General features: G+C 38.5%; 1 protein-coding gene across 2 annotated transcripts in view; it reads left to right on the plus strand.

Annotated features, from left to right (window-relative positions):
* The window catches only part of PPM1L (protein phosphatase, Mg2+/Mn2+ dependent 1L), a 318,376-nt gene that overhangs the window by 32,818 nt on the left and 264,057 nt on the right, over positions 1–21,501 (plus strand). The gene's annotated exons all lie outside the window — the stretch shown is intronic.

A 21,501-nucleotide genomic window follows, 5' to 3' on the forward strand; every position in this document is an offset into this window, starting at 1 on the left:
ACACACACAGTTTCATATAGATCTTTTACATTTAAGAATAAGTTATTAAATTTATTCTTAGGACTTTTCTGTTTAGTTATTACTTTTACAAATGAGCTCTTTTATGACATACTGTTTTCTAATTTTTTTCTTATATACAGAAAAGCTACTGTACTGAATTCTCTTACCCTTTGTTATAGTTTTTCTAGTAGATTCTCATAGATATTTTTGTTATTTAATATTAGCTGAAATACTGATAATTTTGCTTCTTCCTTTGCTCTTTATAGCTCTCATTTTTTCCCCTCTGTTCCAATTGCATTGACTTAGAATTCTAGAACACTGTTAAATAATAATGGTGATAATATGCATCTGTGTTTTGTTCCTGAGTTTAGTAGAATTGTTTCTAGAATCTCATCATTAATCATGATATAAGCTTTGGACTATATCTACATTTGTATACCCACATGTATACATATATATATGAAGAGAGAAAATGTTAGTCACTCAGTATATATCCTCTTGTGTTTTACTAAGAATTTTTAAAATTAGAAATTTATGTTTTAATTTTATAAAACATGTGTTCACATTTAGAAATATTATCATTTTTTCCTCCATTGACCTGCTAATGTAAATAGACTACATTGGTAGACCTCTAATATTGAACTATCTTTGTCTTACTAGTGTGAACCGCACGTGAGCATGCATGTGTTATTCTTTTAAAGTATTGATGGATTCTGTTGACTCATTTTTCAATCAGGAGTTCTATACTGATATTTTAATCTGAATAACAGTATGAATCACCTATAAGTGAGATGGCTCTATGGGCTTTTATCTTTTTTAAAAGGTATTTGTAACAGATTTATTCTGGTAAACAAAGAATTTTAAATCTCTTTACCTTTTATTCATAAACACTGGAATTATCCATTCCTTTGAAGATTTGGTAGAATTCATCTGTATAATTCTATGGGCCTGTTGCTTTGTGAGGTAGAGTTTTTATATATTACTTAGTTACATGAACTGCTACTAACCTGTTTTGATGAAGTGTAACACTAATTAATGACATGATGTTTTGTATATTTGACATTGGTTTGTTTTTGAGAGTTCAGATGATCATTTTTAGCATTTAAAGTTAAAGTTTTATTAATATTTTTATTCTTCTGTAGCACCTTAGAAATTAGGTATACTTCTTTAACTATAATGTATAAAAGAATTTTTCAGGATAAAATATAACACAGTTCTTTGCAAATGTATTGTATATAAATATATGATAAGATGAAGTAAAGTAGGGAAGACAAACTGGCCTGGCAGAGAAGCAGTGAATCCAGGGGGCTGAAAACCCTTTTTTGTGGGGGCTCTACTGAGTGGAGAAGGTCTCATTTGGGAACACAGGTTTTGGAAAGCAGAGGGACAGGTGGGAGAGCCTGTGACTTGGTGGAAATTCTCTGAGAACAAGATGTGTTACTGTCATAAAATCTTGAGAATTCTTAAGTAATTCTTATTTCTTGAGAATGCCTGTATGGTTGGATTTTCTTTTTGGAGATGGTACACAGAGACAAAGTCCAGCTGCAGGAAGATCACCAAGGGATGGCAGAGCCTACCATGGGGAGACCAACCATATCTGAGTCATTTGAGGGCTTCCCTGCTGGCTCAGTCAGTAAAGAATCCACTTGCAATGCAGGAGACCAGGGTTTGATCCCTGGGTTGGGAAGATTCCCTGGGGAAGGAAATGGCAACCCACTCCAATATTCTTGCCTCAGAAATCCCAGGGACAGAGGAGCCTGGTGGGCTATGGTCTATGGGGTCTCAAATGAGTCAGACATGACTTAGCAACTAAACCACTACCGCCATTTAGATTTACATACATAACAACTTGTGTTTTCTCATCCATGATAGTCAGTGTGGATGTTTGTGTAGGGAAGGAAATAGTTAAGGATTAGCTGAGTCAGGGTTAGGCTGACCTGGTAGAGTTATTTTTAGGTTGTACAGAGTTCTTAGAGGATTCTAGGCTCTAGGAAGTTTCTTTACGTCACTTTTCCATTGAATCTGACTGAGCTAAGTGTTTTGGGCAGGAGAGAAATTCAGAAGGTTTTTGACTTGTGAACATCTCACCAGCTCACAGTATTTTCATTCACCGAGCCCAGTTGGATTAGTGCTGCTCTATCATCTGGTCTTACTCACTGGTTTTATCCAGCTAAGGTCACATTCATGGCAATCAGCATTTTGCTCAACTCCTAGCTATCATGAGACCATTTAAAAAAAAGGGTCATAAAATGAAGAATTGGGTTGGGTTTATACATTAAAAAAGGAATGGAAAGAACACAGGCTTAGAGTCAATCATAAGTGAAACCATGTCACTTTTTTCACTGAACTGCTTATTAGACTTCTCCTAGCCTTCATCTGTAAATGGTAAATAGGGTTAATATAATGTACTTTGTAGATTTGTGAATATTTAGTGAGATAATGTATGTGAAGAACCTGGAACATAATTGCTGTTGTTGTTCAGTTGCTAAGTTGAGCCTTACTCTTTGCCACCCCATGGAGTGTAGCATGCCAGGCTCCTCTGTCCTCCACCATCTTCCAGAGTTTGCTCAAATTCATGTCCATTGAGTCGATGATGCTATCTAACCATCTCACCCTCTGCCGCCCTCTTCTCTTTTTGCCTTCAATCTTTCCCAGCATCAGTCTTTTCCAGTGAGTCGGCTCTTTGCATTAGGTGGCTAAAGTATTGAAGCTTCAGCAGCAGTGCTCCCAGTGAATATTCAGGATTGATTTCCTTTAGGATTGACTGGTTTAATCTCCTTGCAGTCTGAGGGACTCTCAAGAGTCTTTTCCAGCATCATGATTTGAAAGTATCATTCTTTGGTGCTTAGCCTTCTTTATGGTCCAACTCTCACAGCTGTACACCACTACTGGAAAAACCACAGCTTTGACTATATGGACTTTTCTCGACAAAGTGATATCTCTGCTTTTTAATACACTCTCTAGGTTTGTCATAGCTTTCCTTACAAAAAGAAAGTGTCTTTTAATTTCATGGCTTCAGTCACCATCTGCAGTGATTTTGAAGCCAAGAAAATAAAATCTATCACTGTTTCCACTTTTCCCCCATCTTTTTGCCATGAAGTGATGGGACCGGACTTTATTTTTTGGGGGCTCCAAAATCACTGATGATGGTGATTGCAGCCATGAAATTAAAACACGCTTACTCCTTGGAAGGAAAGTTATGACCAACCTAGACAGCATATTAAAAAGCAGAGACATTACTTTGTCAACAAAAGTCCGTCTAGTCAACGCTATGGTTTTTCCAGTGGTCATGTGTGGATGTGAGAGTTGGACTACAAAGAAAGCTGAGCACCGAAGAATTGATGCTTTTGAACTGTGGTGTTGGAGAAGACTCTTGAGAGTCCCTTGGACTGCAAGGAGATCCAACCAGTCCATCCTAAAGGAGATGAGTCCTAGGTGTTCATTGGAAGGTCTGATGTTGTAGCTGAAACTCCAATACTTTGGCCACCTGATGAGAAGAGCTGACTCATTGGAAAAGACCCTGATGCTGGGAAGGATTGAGGGCAGGAGGAGAAGGGGATGACAGAGGATAAGATGGTTGGATGGTGTCACCGACTCAATGGACATGGGTTTGGGTACGCTCCGGGAGTTGGTGATGGACAGGGAGGCCTGGTGTGCTGTGGTTCATGGGGTCGCAAAGAGTCGGACATGATGACTGAGTGACAAAACTGCACTGAACTGAACTGATGGGCCCGGATGCCATGATCTTAGTTTTTTGAATGCTGAATTTCAAGTCAGCATTTTCACTCTCCTCTTTCACCCTCATCAAGAGGCTCTTTAGTTCCTCTTCACTTTCTGCCATTAGAGTGGTATCATCTGCATATTTGAGGTTGTTGCTATTTCTCCTATCAATCTTGAGTCCAGCTTGTGATTCATCCAGCCTGGCATTTTACATGATGTACTCTGTATATAATTTAAATAAGCAGGGTGACAATATACAGCCTTGTCATACTCCTTTCCCAATTTTGAACCAGTCAGTCCATGAAGGAAGTAGCATAATTAGCTTTTAATGTTTGTTTATTTAATAAAGTTCCTCTTTTTCTTGACAGCTTATGTTATAGTCTTATTGCATGATTTTCTGTGTCTGGTTCCATTTCATTCATTTATTCATTCTGAAAACATTCATTGAGAACCTGCTCTGTCAGGCACTGTTCTAGGGGCTGGGATTAGACATAGATCAAGGTAAGCAAGGTCCCTATTCAATGAAACTTGCATTCTGAGTAGGGAGAAAGAGAGAAACCAAATATACTAGAAAATATCATGTGGTGATTAGCATCACAATAGAAGATATAAATAAGGAGAAATAGAAATAGAGTGTTAGAAGTACTATTTTAGATTGGATGGACAGGAAACCCTTCTTTGATTAAGTGACATTTTACTGAGACCTGAATATCCAAAAGGAACCAGCTGTGTTAAGATCTAGAGGAAGAACATTGTAGGCAGAGGGAGCAGGTGGTACAAAGATGGCAGTGAATTTGTTGTGCTGTGGGAAGAAAAGGATGGAGATGTTCAGACAAGGGCAAGATTTTGAGGGACCTCACAGATCAAAGTCCCTCGGACTGCAAGGAAATCAAACCAGTCAATCCTGAAGGAAGTCAGTCCTGAATATTCATTGGAAGGACTAATGCTGAAGCTGAAACTCCAATACTTTGGCCACCTGATGGGAAGAACTGACTCATTGGAAAAGACTCTGATGCTGGGAAAGATTGAAGGCAGGAGGAGAAGGGGATGACAGAGGATAAGGTGGCTGGATGGCATCACCGATGCTATGGACATGAGTTTGGGCAAGCTCCGGGAGTTGGTGATGGACAGGGAAGCCTGGTGTGCTGCAGTCCATGGGGTTGCAAAGAGTCAGACACTACTGAGCAACTTAACTGACAGATCATCATTCGAAGTTTGCTGTGAGGGGAGTTTGCAGTTTCTTCTAAGCCTCAGATCTATGGATATATGTTAATTTTCATGGCAGAACTACTGTGGTGATAGTCTGATCTCAGCTTGCACCTGGATAGTATATATAATGTTATCCTTTGAGGAGAATCAGAAAGAGAGCCTTATCTTAATATAGTGAAGCAAGTAGATTAAAAATCAAAGTGAGGCCCATTATACATAACTAATTTTTGTGTTAGCTAATGAGAGGTGATTAAAGTAATATGCTCATATAATTAACTTTTAATTATTTTTCTTAGTGCCATTTAGTTTATGGTTATTCTTGGGATACTGTGGCATGATATAAAAAGTATGACCACTTAGGTAACAAATTTGTACTGAACATCACTCATATTTGATGGTAGCTTAGAATTAGGATAAAGGTGTATTTTTAAAAGTAAACTTTTAAGAATAGTTCTAGATTTGCGGAAGAGTTACAGAGAGAATTTCCATATAATCCACATCCAGTTTCTGCTATTATTAATAGTCCTCCACAGACTATAGGGCTTCTTTGGTGGCTTAGATGGTGAGGAATCTTCCTGCAGTGCAGGAGACTTGGGTTTGATCCCTGGGTCAGGAAGATCTACTGGAGAAGGAAATGGCTACCCACTCTAGTATTCTTGCCTGGAGAATTCCATGGACAGAGGAGCCTGGCAGGCTACAGTCCATGGAGTTGCAAAGAGTCAGACATGACTTTCACAGACTTCTCATTTCGGACACCAGCTGTAAGCTTTGGGGTTTCCAGACCATCTGTGTTTCTGACCAACTAGCTAAAATTAAGGGGTTTCCACTACCTCATCAGGTTCAGTAATTCTCTAGACAGGGGTCCCCAGTCTTGAAGATCTAATGCCTGATGATCTGAGATGGAGGTGATGTAATAATAATGTAGATAAAGTGCACACTAAATGTAATGAGCTTGAATCATCCCAACACCACCCCACTCTCCCATCCCCATCTGTGGAAAAATCATCTTCCATGAAATTGGTCCCTGGTGCCAAAAAGGTTGGGGACTGCTGTTCTAATATTACTCAGAACTTAGAAGACTGCTCTACTTATGATTACAGTTTTATTATAAAGGACGCAAATCAGGAGTGGCCAATGAAGAAAAGCTAGGAGGAAGTCTGGGAGTGCCCCAGATGTGAAGCCTCCATGGCCATGGAATATATCAGCCTCCAGACACATTGCTGTTTGATGACCAACCAGGAAAACTCACTGTGGAATGTCCCTCTATCTGGGTTCGTCAGATGTTTTTCTCAGATTAACTTGGGGTTATGGTGTTTTTGGGAAGATGACTACAGAGGTAAAGTGCCATTAATGCTCAATCTGTTATTGATTAAAGGAAAAATGCACAGTGTAAGAGTTGTGAATTAAATTTTATTTTGGGATCTTACTAAGGACTCTAGCCTGGGAGACAGCCTCACAGATAATTCTGAGGAACTGCTTTGAAGAGGTAAGGGAGGAGCCAGAATGAATTTTTTCTTTCTTTTTGCTGGAAAAAAATGTGTAGTCAAAGATCATCAAAACATTACTGCTAATCACAAAGAACAGACGTTTCAGGTTAATGATTTTAGTGCTTTTTCTATGTGTGGGAAGATGCAAGAATCTGGGGTCATTCAAATTGGCTAATGTTTGATCTTTATAGAACTGGAATGGCAGGCAACAATTTTTTTCTGTATAGTGCCTATTAGTCATAAATTCTACTTGCTATAGGTCATAGCATAAGAGAAAAGGTTTTCTGGGAAACAAGGATTAAAAGCCAGTAATATTCTAAACAAAATTCATAAAAGTTATAAACTATATTTACCAGTTCATTCAGTCCCAGGTAATGAATGCTTGTTGATCTGAATGAAGTGAGTAGGTTTTCCAATAGAGTTTCGTAATTTTTCACTCAGTTCAATGATATGATCTAAAAGTCGTCAGAAATCTATATTTGTTGAAAATCTTTTTTAATAAATCTTTTTGAAGATCTTCATTCTTGAAGGTCTTCATTTTGTAAAATTAGAGAAAATAATGACTATATATATATAATGACAGTATATTTGACAAAAGACTTAAAATGGCATGGTTGAATTAATACAATGGTAATTATAAAATAACATAAACAGTAAATAAAAGATTATTACTTTTAAAAAACAGCATGATTAAAGATCTGCTTAAAATGCAATTGACAAAGAAATTTGGTTATTTCCATGATGTACAACATTTTAAAATAATAACTAGAACTATGACTGATAACATTATACCAGAACATACATGACACCCCAGATTTTTAGGAATTCCATATGATTTCTACAATATCTATACTAATGACATTTACACACAGAGTATAACCCAAGAAGATTTATTACTACTGTTTGGGCAGTGTTTCCCATGTAATTTAACATACCAAATAAACTAATTAGTTTAGTATCTTTCTTTGGGATGCTTGAGGGGTCCTCTGAAGTTAGCTCGAGTTAACTTCCCAGAGTTTGCTCGATGTCCAAAGAACTTCATTTAGAATTTGACTTTGGGCAAGTAAGGTTTTAAAATACTTGGTCAAATAGGATCATAGGTCATGGTGAAACAATGTTTATTTACTTAACCAAGGTGACAATAAAAGATTTTAAAGGCAAACACAGAAAGTATTAACAGATCACTTAAAAGGGAGAGTAACTTTTTAAAAGGTAAAGTTTTTTTTTTTGTTATCAGAAGCAGATTAATATTCCAAGAAAACACACAGAGAAAACCCAATTTCTTGTTTTGTATTAGCTTACTTTTAGTGTTAAAGTTTATTTATTCAATTAAGTTTTGTTCTATTCTTAGTGAGTTCTGACTGTGCATGAAAGTCTTCTCAGAGTTCTTTTCCCAAAAACCTTTTATAACTTCCTTTTTTATTCAGATTTTGCCCTGTATTCCATGCCCCCCCTTTTTTATTTCTCCAGGGCAAAATTACTTTCTTCTTTCTTAACAAAATGCATTTCTTTTCCTTGTACTTTTTTGTTTCTTATATACAAAAATGTTTTCCTTATTAACTTAGTGGTTTTAATTACATATTTTAATTAGAATTCTTAACCTTTAAAAGCCTCAATTTCTAATGAAAAGTGACACTCAGTTATGAACTTTTATATTAGCATTTTGTAGATTGGTAAATATTTATGATTTCTAAGAACATGTGTTTTTATCAGAAAAATTTGCAGTGTGGCACCAAATATATTTATTAATTGTCTTAAATATTTTTAGTTTCTTTTTAAAAGGAAGCCTCTGATCCATAATTAATGTTTCAGTATCTTATTTTGTTTGGAAATGATCTAGGTACTTAATAAACTTCCTTCATTTAACTTAGAAAATTTCTAAAGTTTCAAGTTACCAAAACTCTGGAGAAACTATTTTTAAGTAGGCATACCATAAAACATAATTATTCTTAAAGAGTTCACCTAAAAGCTCTTACCTCATTTGTATTTACATAATTCACTTGTTTCCAACACTTATATTTAATTTCTCATGAAAATTTCATGAGGCACTTGGCTAAATCAGCATTCATCCCAAGCCATTTTTCTTGCTGATAAGTTTTATAACAGAGATAATGTGACTTATTTGACGTTTAGTAAATCTAAGTATAATGAATGGTATGTTTGTATTAATTTAACCAACAAATTTTAAACTTTAATATTGAGTATTCTGTAGGCTTCCTAGGTGGCTCAGTGGTAATGAACCTGCCTCCCAATGCAGGAGATGTGGGTTTGATCCCTGGATCAAGAAGATCCTGTGGAGGAAGAAATGGCACCCACTCCAGTATTCTTGTCTGAGAAGTTCCACGGACAGAGCCTGGACGGCTACAGTCCATAGGGTCATAAAAAGTCAGACATGACTGAGTGACTGAGCATGTGTGCACACATTGAATATTCCCTAAATCACATGAACTCAAAATTCATTTGGGTTAGTTTCTATTACATTTAGTTTATAAGTACTTAGTATTTTTTTTAAAACAGTTGTTGAATTATTCTTTATTTGGCAGATATAAATTAAATTAGATCTTCAATGAATAAACAGTTTGGATAGTCTCAAATGTGTGATTAGGCAAGGACCAGCTGTACTTATTTTGAATAGTGCAAATTGAAATGGCATATAATAATTTCAATACTTCCTTCAAGTATAAGCACTTACTTTTAAGTCAATTAAATAGAGCTCTTTTACAAATTTATTTTGAGAGTACCATTGGGAGCTAGAGACATATCTCTAATGGACGCATATAAACAGATATAACCACAGACTGCATAGCTTCATTTTAAAACTTAGTCATGAATCAGATATTTTAATCCAAAACTTACTAGTTTTAAAATAATGATTGTAATAAGTTAAATTTATTTGTTCATATGACTAAGGCTTTATACTGTTTGCAGAAGAGACTTAAGATTTGTGTTTGTCCTTGATAAATCCTTAAGGAGGCTGTGGATTCGATTTTGTGTGAGGGAGCCTCTTTAGCAGTTTGAGTTTAAAAAGGCCTCTTATCCTCTACTTTTTTTTTTGGTTTTAGGTTCTACCTGATTGAGCTCAGTGTCAGGTCATTGTGAGCTGTATTTACATTTCTGATTTGTAGATAGATACTTGCAAGATGAAGACAGTTTTTAGTTCCCCAAAGAACTGGATTATTGCCCTGCTGCTGCTGCTGCTGCTACTGCTGCGGCTAAGTCACTTCAGTCGTGTCCGACTCTGTGCGACCCCATAGACAGCAGCCCACCAGGCTCCCCTGTCCCTGGGATTCTCCAGGCAAGAATGCTGGAGTGAGTTGCCATTTCCTTTCCAATGCATGAAAGAGAAAAGTAAAAGTGAAGTTGCTCAGTCGTTGTCTGACTCTTTGCGACCCCATGGACTGCAGTCTACCAGGCTCCTCCATCCATGGAATTTTCCAGGCAAGAGTACTGGAGTGGGTTGCAAATGATACCAAAAGATTGATTTGCCTTACCACATTTAAAAATTGTTGTTTCTTTTTATCAGTGAGAAGATTTCCAGCCAAACTGGAAATCAAAAGATTTGTATGTTCTAAAACTATAGGGTTCAGTATATCATGCTTTCAAAAGTTTGTGTAAGGTGTTCAACACAGGCCCTCTATCTGTGTGTACAAGTCAAATTCAGACCAATTTACCCTGGGGGTTAAAAAAACCAAAATCTCCGTTATTGCTCTTATTATACCCTGAATATTAGACCCCAGTTTTAACTCCATGTTATGTGGGCTTAAGTAACCCTATTCATTTCTTTTAGTATATCCAATTAATATTGTCTGAGGGGCATTTATAAGCCCTGTCTTATAATACCATGCAGAGGAAGCATTCTTCAGTGAGATATAATGTCTGTCCCACAATATAATTAGGTAAAAGATGTAATCATCTTACATAAAGCCTGTTCAAATACACCCCAGTTTTTAATAAGTTTTTATCTCAAGTCTATCAACTTTTATACCTTTAAATTTATCTTACATTGGGATCCCATCAGCAAGTCTTGGTCTTACAAAGAGTCCCAGAAACTTTCCTTTTATTCCCTGCCATTTTATCTATTTATATAAAAAGCCCTGGAGTGGCCAGTGAGGGGTTGAGACAAGGTACCCAGGCCCTCTGGTCGATCTGTACCTTGATTAATGGCACCAATCAATTGCTGGTCAGGTATCTTAGTGTAGTGTTCTTTTAGCCTTATTTTATTTATTTTTTTTAAATTGAGTAAAAGGAGTGGGCATTTTGGGGCCCTTTAATATTAGGACCAGTAGGCGGTTCCTTTGACCCAACCTTAAGTAATACTGTATTAAAACCTTTGTTCTAATCCCATCAACATCTGTTTTATTTATCCTCTTTCTTAATAAGCATGTAAAGATTTTTGTCTTTCTGAGACAAGTCCCTTTAAAATTTTCACCTTCTTGAGAAGAAGTCACTTGACTTTCCTCCCAGCTTCTTCCTATTCCATTGCTAACATAATTAATACTAATCTAATGTTTCAACTGAGGCATTTTTCCCTGGTGTCTTTCAATTGAAAATATTTTCCTCAGTGTCTCTCAACTGAGGAGTCAGGTAATTTTTTATCTACCACCAAATAGAACTTAGGATCATCAGCTAACAATGGGAGATCCAAGACCCAGGAGAGATTCACCCAGTCATCTGGACTCACTGAAGAAGTGGAAAGGCACACGTGGCCCTTGCTGTTACCAAGACTCTGGATCCTTGTAGAGTTCAGCTTAAGGAGAGATGTCTGCTCTGGGTTCCATTGTGGTTGCCAAAACTGCAGACAAAAATGCACAATATAAAAGTTGTGAGTTGAGTTTTATTCAGGGACCTTAGTGAGGACTCTAGTCCAGTAGACAGCCTCTCAGATAGCTCTGAGGAACTGCTCCAAAGGAGCCAGGAGGAGCCAGGATATATATAATTTTTTTTTTGCCCAACACACACACAAACACATACACACACATGTAGTTGGACATCAAAATATTGCTGCTAATCACAAGGAACAGGTATCTCAATTCAGTGATTTTAGCACTTTTCTATGCATGGGAAGATGCAAGAATCTGGGTCACTAAAATTTTTCCTTATGTATCTTAACTATCTAGGCACTGGTATATCCAAATCACAGAATGCTTTTTGTATTTCTTCATCCCATATTCCCCTCAGGGTGCACTGTTGGTGGGCAACTGTAGTGGCTAATGGTTTGGTCCTCATAGAACTGGAATGGCAGGCAACATTTCTTTACACCATCATATCAAGGGTCCATGACCAATATGGCTTATGACTATTGATCCTGACCTTAATCATCAGGTGAGAGTTTTATCAGTCTTCTCCACTGTAAAGTTACTAGCCCCCCCTTTCCTATTGTACTCTTTGGAAAGCAGTTACTATGTTCAGCCCACCCTTAAGGAGTGAGGAGTATGCTCTATCACCTTGAGTATGGAATAGGATAAAGGTATTTTTGATAGAAAAGATTTGAAATTAAAAAAAATGATTTCATTTATTTGTTTTTGGCTGTGCTGGGTCTTCATTGCTGCATGGGCTTTTCTCTAGTTGTAGTGAGCAGGGCTTACTCTTCAGTTACAGTGCGTGGGCTTCTCTTGTGGAGCATGGGCTCTAGGGCTTCAGTGGTTGCAGCGTGTGATCTCAGTAGTTGTGGCTTCCAGTCTCTAGAGCACAGGCTCAATAGTTGTGGCAGAGGGGCTAAGTTGCTTCACAGGCTAATGGTATCTTCCCGGACCAGGGATTGAACCCATCTCCTGCACTGGCAGATGGATTCTTTACTCCTGAGCCATGAGGGAAGCCCAGGATTTGAAATCTGTAAGTCTTTAAGAATCTGTTAATTTTTTCAAATGTTCAAAAAGTGGAATCCTGAGAACTGAATGGGATTCTTCTTAAAATAAGCAAACTTGGAGGGGTTATAGAGTTAGATGTTGATAGATGAATAGTTCGCTGTTGGAGAGAGAGATTTTGATAATTCAAGTGCTACATTTACAGGTTTCTGCCTCAGGCTGTCTTATGTGGGATATGAGGTAACCTATGGTATAGTGAGTAATGTGTGTGTGTGTACTCAATTGTGTCTGACTCTCTGCAGCCTCATGGACTGTAGTTTGCCAGGCTCCTCTGTCCATGGAATTTTTCAGGCAAGAATACTGGAGTGGGTTGCCTTTTCTTTCTCCAGGGGATCTTCCTGATGCAATGATTGAACCTGCGTCTCTTGCATCTCCTGCATTGGTGAGCAGATGCTTTACCCCTGCGCCACCAAGGAAGCCCCTGCCAGATAAAAAGCTGTCATCCCCTCCTCCCCGTCTCTCCCTGCCACAGCTTTCTAATGGGTTTTGTGATAGGAAATATGGTGAGAGCTGCTTCTTTCCATTGTAATGATGTGTTCATGTTATTTACTTTCAGCTGAGTAAAGTGTTGTACACGTTTATGTTTGGGAGGAGGAAATTTTCCTCTATCTTTCTAGGTTCTTCTGGTTGAACTGAAATTACATTGACATGAGACAGATTAATAGGAGAAAATTAAACGAAGTTTAATAACATGTATAACTTGGGAGAGACACAGAAGAACTGAGTAACTCTCCAAAATGGCCAAAAGATGTTGAGGGTGGGGAGAATCAGTTATGAGAAATCACCAGGAAGAGTACAGTAAACACAGGCAAGGTTATTATGCAGATTTAAGCTTTTGCTTTTCCCATTGATAAATTTCTAGAGATTTGGCCATCTTTCTCTTCTTGGTACGTTGAGGAAGACACCCTTACAGATGGAGATTTTCCTTTCAAACATAAATATTTTTAAGAACAGGGTAACTCCTACTTCATTTTCAGAGTTTTCCTCATGTGTGCTGTTTCTTAGAAAAGAATCATCTTAAAATAATTAATACACCAAAGAGACACATTTTACGGTGGCAAACTCCACTCCTCTGCATTTGTTTCCATGAAATTTAATTCTTCCATGCAAGAATTCCATAGGTGTTGAATTTTGGAGATTTTTGCTATTGTCTTTATCTGGGAAGATTCAACTATTGATTAATGGGTGGATTGCCTTAATATTTTGTGTACGTTCAGGTTCTGTGGTCTGCCATGTCAGATTACTTGTAGAACTACTTGGAGAAAAGAAGAGCAGTGTATTAAATCTGATAGTTGCAAAGTGGGGAAAAGGGCATTCTGAGTTGGCTGAGGGATTTAAGAACCCTACTATGACTGATGTCCTTCTGCAAACAGCTCTCCTGGTGATAAAACTCTAGCTTCCAGACATATGCAAATCATAAGACATTTTAAGTCAAAATATTCACTGAAAAGCATTTGGTCTAGGGGTAGGAAAAAATGTTATTCACCTTGTAGTTTGATTTGCATCTTTTTATTATTTTTTCCTTCAAGTGCTCCAACAGCATCATTTGTAACATCTAAAAACACTTAGTTCCTCTTGTCTTCATTATAAATATGATGTTCTTAATGGGCTGATTAAATAACAGTCTCCAAGAGCAAGAGTGTTATTTTCACTTTATGGAAAGAAGAAACCCATGGGATGATGGTAAAATGATCTGATTTGAGGCAATGGCTGAACCTGGGAGATTAGACGTGGTTGTCTTGACTGGGTCCATGTCTGACTGAAAAGAAAAGCTGCTTCTGCTGTAGTTGGTGGACCTCACCTACCTTGCAGGGAATAGCACTTCTAGGGAGAAATATTACTTATGGGCTGGAAGATGGAAAAGTACCATCCGGATAGCAGACTGTGTAATGTATTGCCATACTTTTCCCGCAAAATTCTGATCCATCAATAAGTATTTTTTTCCCAGTAATTTTCCCAACTTTGTCTTTTTTGCCCATCCTCCCCCCCGACCTCAAACGACAGATACTCCTTTTTTCTAGTTAACTTTAGACCAGGATTTCTCAACTTGGACACTATTGGCATTTGGGGCTGCATAATCCTTTATTGTTGTAGAGACTGTCTTGTGCATTGTAGGATGTTTAGCAGCATCCCTGGCTTCAGCTCAACCCTCCTACCCCATGTCGTGACAAACAAAACTGTTTTTGTACATTGCCAAATATCCTTTGGGGAGCAGAATTGCCGTTAGGTGAGAATGACTGCTTTAAGGTTAGCACTGCAGCCTTCAGACCCCACTTTTGACCATGATGTGCAACTTGCCGGTGTCATGTATCACCACCAGTCAGTCCCCTTTTCTCTACCTGCAAAATGAAAGATGTTGTTTGTGCTCATCACTTTTTTGGGCTTCCCAGATGGCACTAGTGGTAAAGAATCTGCCTACCAATGCAGGAGGTCCAAGGGACGTGGGTTCAATCTCTGGTTGGGAATATCCCTTGGAGTAGGAAATGGCAACCCACTCCAGTATTCTTGCCTGGAAAATTCCATGGACAAGAGGAGCCTGGCAGGCTACAGTCCGTGGGGTTGCAAAGAGTCCGACACAACCAAGCACACACATACATAGTACATGGTGTTTCTGGGTTTGGTTTTGAAGATGAAGCACTAGTGAATAACCTTGTGTAGCAAATTTATCTTGACACAATGTTGAACAGTTTTAAAGTAATCCAAATCATATTTCCAAGTACATTTCCTCAAGTGAATTTAAACTATCATCAGTCACTACTTAATTGTATTCTTGCTATTATTTTACTTTTAGGAAAACTGCAAACTTTCCCCCACTTACCTCTTTGCAGAGCCTCACAGGGCTCCCCAAGCAGTTTCTGTCTGCAACTCTTTGATCTTACAATGGCTTTGCTAACCCATGCTAGTGATTTCAACTAGTTATTTCCCTAGAGAAAGTTCTTGTGGAGGTCAGTCTCAGGAAAATCCCTTTACTACTTTCTCCCAAATCTGAATTTAGAACAGAGAGAGGGAATACTTTCCTTTTAATGAGGGAACAAACCAGCAGCCAAAGACTCCCCCCTCTCAGCCTTCTCGTAATTCAAAGCTGAGAGCTGAGGAAATGCTGGTCTGGAAATCTTTAAGGGAATGAATCTCTACTACTTTCTTTGAATATCTCATGTACATTGTAGATAAAGTTTTATGGTATTTCCATGGGTGCCCTTATGTAAAAATGGAGTAAAGCAAAAGAAAAGCGGCAAGCATCTCTTGCCTCCATCACTTTTTCCTTTTGGATTTCCGTATTTCTAACTCTCTTTCCAATTTTTCCATATTTCTTACTTTCCATATTTCAACCTCTCAGAGGTTTTATCTGCCAAGCGGCTGGAGGTAGAGTTGGGGCCTGGGAAAGGGAGGGGGAAGAGCTACCTAGACTCTGTGACAGGTATTTTTGGGCTGCATCTCTGTTACTTCTATTCTCAATTCATCTGTCATCATTAGTTTCTGAAGGTATCTTTTACCTCAGTTAGCATATTAAGTGCCTTGTTTTGGGTGATCTGAAAAATAAGAAACCATGACAAGAATGTACACAGAAGTATCACATGGATATCAGCTGTGTAATTTTGCTTTTTCCTTTGAAGGACCTCAGCTAGTTTGAAGATTCTCCCCTTTATAGCTGATACTTTTGTCTAAGGGAAACAGAGAAGCATAATGATTAAGGACCTCAGCTTTAGAGTTGGAAGGCTCTGCATTTAAATTAGGTTCTGCCACTTGCTGTCTGTCTCATAACTTCCCTGTGCTTCATCTGTAACAACACCTGTAATAAGAATGGTTTAAGTGAGATAATGTTCTTTATCAGTCACTTAGTAGGAGTGCAATGATATGTATTTCCTGTCTTTTCACTCTCCCTTCCTGCTTTTCTTTTAATTCTCTGTTGTTTTACTGTTTTCATTTTTTTAAATTAACTTTTATTGGAGTATAGTTGGTTTGCAATATTATGTTACTGTCTACTGTACAGCAAAGTGAATCAGCCATATATATACATATATCCCCTCCCTTTTGGATTTTCCTTCCCATTTGGGTCACCACAGACTGTTGAGTTCCCTGTGCTATACAGTATGTTCTTGTTAGTTATCTATTTTAGACATAGTATCAATAGTGTATATGTGTCAATCCCAATCTCCCAATTCCTCCCACCCCAACTTGGTATCTATACATTTGTTCTCTACATCTGTGTCTCTATTTCTGTTTTGCAAAAAAGTTCATCTGTACCATTTTGCTAGATTCCACATATATGCGTTAATATATGATACTTGCTTTCCTTTTTCTGATTTAGTTCCCTCTGTACAACACTCTCTAGGTCTGTCCATGTCTCTACAATCACGTCTGCTTTTTTTACCCTTTACTTTTTGAAACCAATTCATTCCAAATGCTATGGATAAACAGAATAGACAAAAGTATATCTCCCATTCCTGTACCCCTGTGATGCTCACTCTGCCTACCCTTTCTCTCAGCATCCCAAGTTAATGGCCTAGGGCCTTTGCATTTGCTATTCCCTTTGCCTGGACTGGATGTTCACAAGGCCTGTTCCTTCGCGTCCTTCAGGTCTCTATTCATATGTCACCTATCAGAAAAGCCTTCTCTGACAGTCTTATGTAAAATAGGACTTGCTCTTTATTTTCTCTCCCCTTTGCCCTGCTTATTTTTCTCTATGCCACTCAGCATCTATTGGCAGATTTTTGTTTCTGTGTTATCTGTCTCCCCCAACTAAAATAAGCCTCTTAAGGTCAGGGACTCATTGTTAATTGCTGTGTGCTCAGTGCCTAGGACGGAGAAGGCAATGGCACCCCACTCCAGTACCCTTGCCTGGAAAATCCCATGGACGGAGGAGCCTGGTGGGCTGCAGTCCATGGGGTCGCACAGAGTCAGACACTACTGAAGTGACTTAGCAGCAGCAGATGGGGAAACAGTGGCTGACTTCATTTTTCTGGGCTCCAAAATCACTGCAGATGGTGATTGCAGCCATGAAATTAAAAGATGCTTACTCCTTGGAAGAAAAGTTATGACCAACCTAGACAGCATATTAAAAAGCAGAAACATTACTTTGTCAACAAGGTCCATCTAGTCAAGGCTATGGTTTTTCCAGTAGTCATGTATGGATGTGAGAATTGGACTATAAAGAAAGCTGAGCGCTGAAGAATTGATGCTTTTGAACTGGGGTGTTGGAGAAGACTCTTGAGAGTCCCTTGGACTGCAAGGAGATCCAATCAGTCCATCCTAAAGGAGATGAGTCCTAGGTGTTCATTGGAAGGACTGATGTTGAAGCTGAAACTCCAATACTTTGGCCACCTGATGCGAAGAGTTGACTTGTTTGAGAAGACCCTGATGCTGGGAAAGATTGAGGGCAGGAGGAGAAGGGGATGACAGAGGATGAGATGGTTGGATGGCATCACCGACTCAATGGACATGGGTTTGAGTGGACTCCGGGAGTTGGTGATGGACAGGGAGGCCTGGCATGCTTCAGTTCACGGGGTCGCAGAGTCGGACATGACTGAGTGACTGAACTGAACTGAACTGAACTGAAACATTTATTTATTCAAATTATTTATTATACTTCATTTTTTTTAAAGAAAAAACATGTATACTGATTTAAAAAGTAAAATATTTAAATTGTCTCATTATCACCTAAAAATATTATTTAATTCAAAGGTAACCATTTTTCACCTTCACTGTTTTTATATTAAAATATGATTTCTTCCGAGGCTTTTCCCTTCATACAGTTTTAATTTTAGAGAACTTTTAATTGTATCATTAACATTCCTGTCTGTAGGTCACTGTTGTGTGGTGAATTGGGAAAACAGAGAGAGACCTGTGTTCTACTTATATCAGTTTTTGTGACCTTCAGCTGATTGTCAAAATCCCTGTACTTTTTTCTTGTCTGAAAATACATGATATATTGAGGTAGATTTTCTTAACTGAAAATAGTGTAAAGACGTGTTTTGTAGGCACTGTGGGGGAAAATCTGCTGAATTTTTTAAAAAAATGTTTCTTTTCTGTTTACTCTGAAGGAATAGCATGCGATATTTAAACAACTAGAGTCATGGTCATTTTTATTTTAGCAATTCTGATGATCATCACTTGCCAGATATGTGTTTTGCCATGTATCTTTAAAACTCACCTGATATCCTGTTTTATTTCCACCCTATTTGATGCTTTACCTCTGATTCTGCACCTAGACTCCCTTGGGTTAACAAAGTACTCTAAGAACAGGAATATCTGGTATGCTTATCAGTCCATGGCGTTCACGTATTTTCTGTATTTTTATTTTGGGTAGGGAACAGTGATTAGCAGTTTAAACAATTTTTGAAACAAACTTTGATGAAATAGATTTTTAAATGTGCTACTTCATACGTTCTTTTCTTTTTTAATACAACTGCACTCAGTTTTAATTTCCTATTTATTACTGTGTATAAAGCCTGTCCAGAGAGTGTAAGCTGTAAGTCAGCTTTCACAATTTGTTTGAGAAAACATAATCCACAAATAAGTCTTTTCAATGTGGTATTGATGAGATTTATTGAATGTTGAGTAATATTCACAAGGCACCTTTTTTTTACCTTTTAGCAATGCTGAAAGGAAAAACAAAAATATTTACCAAGTTATTTATCATACCTACCTAGATCATCTCAAATACTGGTGATTTTTGTCTCAGAGGTTTATCCATCTTAGAGCCAAATAACTTTTTCTGAATATGAACTTAAAACCTATGCTTTGAAGGACATTTTGCACTTGGAGCAAAGCAAAATTTCAGTAAATGGATTTTATGTCTTGCAGGGCTGTAGAAGTAGTAATACTTAATTTCTGCAGCCTGGATGGAGAACACTGTCCAATTTAAGACTGCCAGTTCATGGCCATTCACATGAGGAGGAGTGTTTAAAGCAGAACCATGAACGTTTTCTAAGTTTTATGTACATCAGCAAATGATTCATGTGCCAAGGGGTTCTTGTGTTGATGTGATGAAGCTTGGCACAGTACAGTCCTCAACAGAGCAGTGTCTGGCTCTTTGTGCCGAGGTAACTTGTACTCCCCTGAATTTACTCAGGGGATGTGTGCAGTGTTTTTTTCTTTTCCCTTTCCAAACTGTGTCCTCTGCCTCTAGGGTGTTTCTCTGTAATTTCCCTCTCCCACAGTGTCTCAGCCTGAGATAATTTAATTCTCAATAGTGAAGAAGAACTTGGGGACCTATCTACAGATTAGAACATTGTATAGATTCACACCGCTCAGTTCTCACTGGCTCTGTATCACACATAGTTTGAACTTATATAGTCATTTCCAGCTTTCCTTCCAGTTTCTTACTTCTTACTACTGTCTAATCTGGGCTGCAGCTATTTCTATCCATTGCTTTGGTCACTGGGAAAGCACACTCCAGCCCCCCTCCCATCTGTAACTTCAGAAGTGGTTTCCTTGTCTCTTCACAGAAGGCATCTTGGTGTCTCATTGTGTTCTGCCAGCATCCCCTCCGTAGATGTCCTGTCCTGGGAATTAAGACAGCATCCTCTATCTTCTACTTAGATGGCATCCTCTGGGATGTTTTGTTTTCTTCCCTGCACTGATTCCTTACATTGGAAAGCCTCATCTCTTTTTGGTTACATAAGGTTTTGGAAACCTGTAATTTTCTTTTTCTCACAGCCTGCCCACATGGTTTTGCTCTATTAATATTTTCTCTTACCCTGGGGCCCCAAACTCACCCCAGGTGTTACCAACCCCGGACGCTTTAATCCATGAAAATTGATAAGAGGCCAGGCTGGAGATTCAGATAAGGGTTTATAGGGACTTGTGCGGCAGCATAAAGGAATGAGAACTAGAAACAGGTGCCCTTGCTTGCTTCCTGAGAGGAGCTGCTGGGGCCCTTAAAGGGGTAACAACTGGGCTCCATGGGTTGGGCAGAAAGTGTAACTTAAGTGGTCTGCCCGCCCCATTGGTGGTGCTGTCTGTGGGAATCAGGTGTAGTGCCCTGATTTTGCTACCTCAGAAATGGCAGTCGATGAAGGAGGAAATGGCAACCCACTCCAGTATTCTTGCCTGGGAAATCCCGAGGAAGAGGAGTCTGGCGGTCTATAGTCCACGGGGTCGCAGAGTTAGACACGACTTTGCGACTAAATAACAACTGTCTGCATGGCAGTGGTGGGGTGTGTGATAGGGTGTAATCTGATTTTGCTGTTTCAGGAAAGAGGAATAGTTGTCCTTTGGGTATTTCTTATCATATTTCCTCCCAGTATTTCCTCCCATAGTTTATATGAAGGATTGTGCAAAAGTATAAAAATCACACATAGGAAACCTTTGGTAGCCACTGATAATTACATGGAATTTACAAAGATAATGAATGTTAAATATTCACTGAAATCTTGTGGAATTGTCTAGTGAAAAAATGAGTTTATATTTTATATTAAATACTCTGTTTCTGGAGACAGTTAAGTAATAGAAATACAGATTGAAGACTGGAAAAAAAAAAAAAGAAATGGCAGTCAGTTTGTGGCCTTTTTGTATCTTACTGTTCCTAATTGTCCAAGCTGCCAAAATGCACAATTATTTTTTTGTTCCTTATAGTTTCTTTGTAATCTGTTTGTCCAGGTGCAGTCCCTAGGGGAGAGGGTCTCAGGTATTGGCTTATCTCACAGCTGTTCTCTGGGCTCTGTGGTCATGCCTGGTGGTATGACTAGGAGAGAGGGATGTGGTCATTGTGGGGTTAGGCTGTGGTATGCCATCCATCTAAGCAAGTGGTTAGAAATCTATAAATCAGAATTCAGAAACAGGGTTTAAAGATATGATTCTCTGCAGGTGGGCCATCCACTCTGTGTTAGAATTCTTTCATTTTAAAAGATGGGCAACTGGGTCTTAGAAAGGGCATGAATGTTTATTGAGTCCTGTTCTCATTCAGCCCCCAGTATTCTTATGGAGGAGCGAGCGACGGGTAGGAGCATTTAGAAGAAAACATATATATTGCTGAGATGGCTGGATGGCATCACTCAGGCAATAAACATGAATTTGGGCAAACTCTGGGAGATTGTGAGGGACTGGGAGGCCTGGTATGCTGCAGTCCATGGAGTCACAAAGAGTCGGACATGGCTGGGTGACTGAACAACAACAATGGTATATGGATATAAACACCTGCACACATTATATTGTAAATTCTAAGTGTGCCCAACAAAGTCACACTAGAAGACAGTGTGGTATGATAGAAAGTAACGGTA

The sequence above is a fragment of the Giraffa tippelskirchi genome, chromosome 2 (genome assembly GCF_054371585.1).
Source record: "Giraffa tippelskirchi isolate mGirTip1 chromosome 2, T2T-mGirTip1v1.2.pri, whole genome shotgun sequence".
NCBI classification, from domain to species: Eukaryota; Metazoa; Chordata; class Mammalia; order Artiodactyla; family Giraffidae; genus Giraffa; species Giraffa tippelskirchi.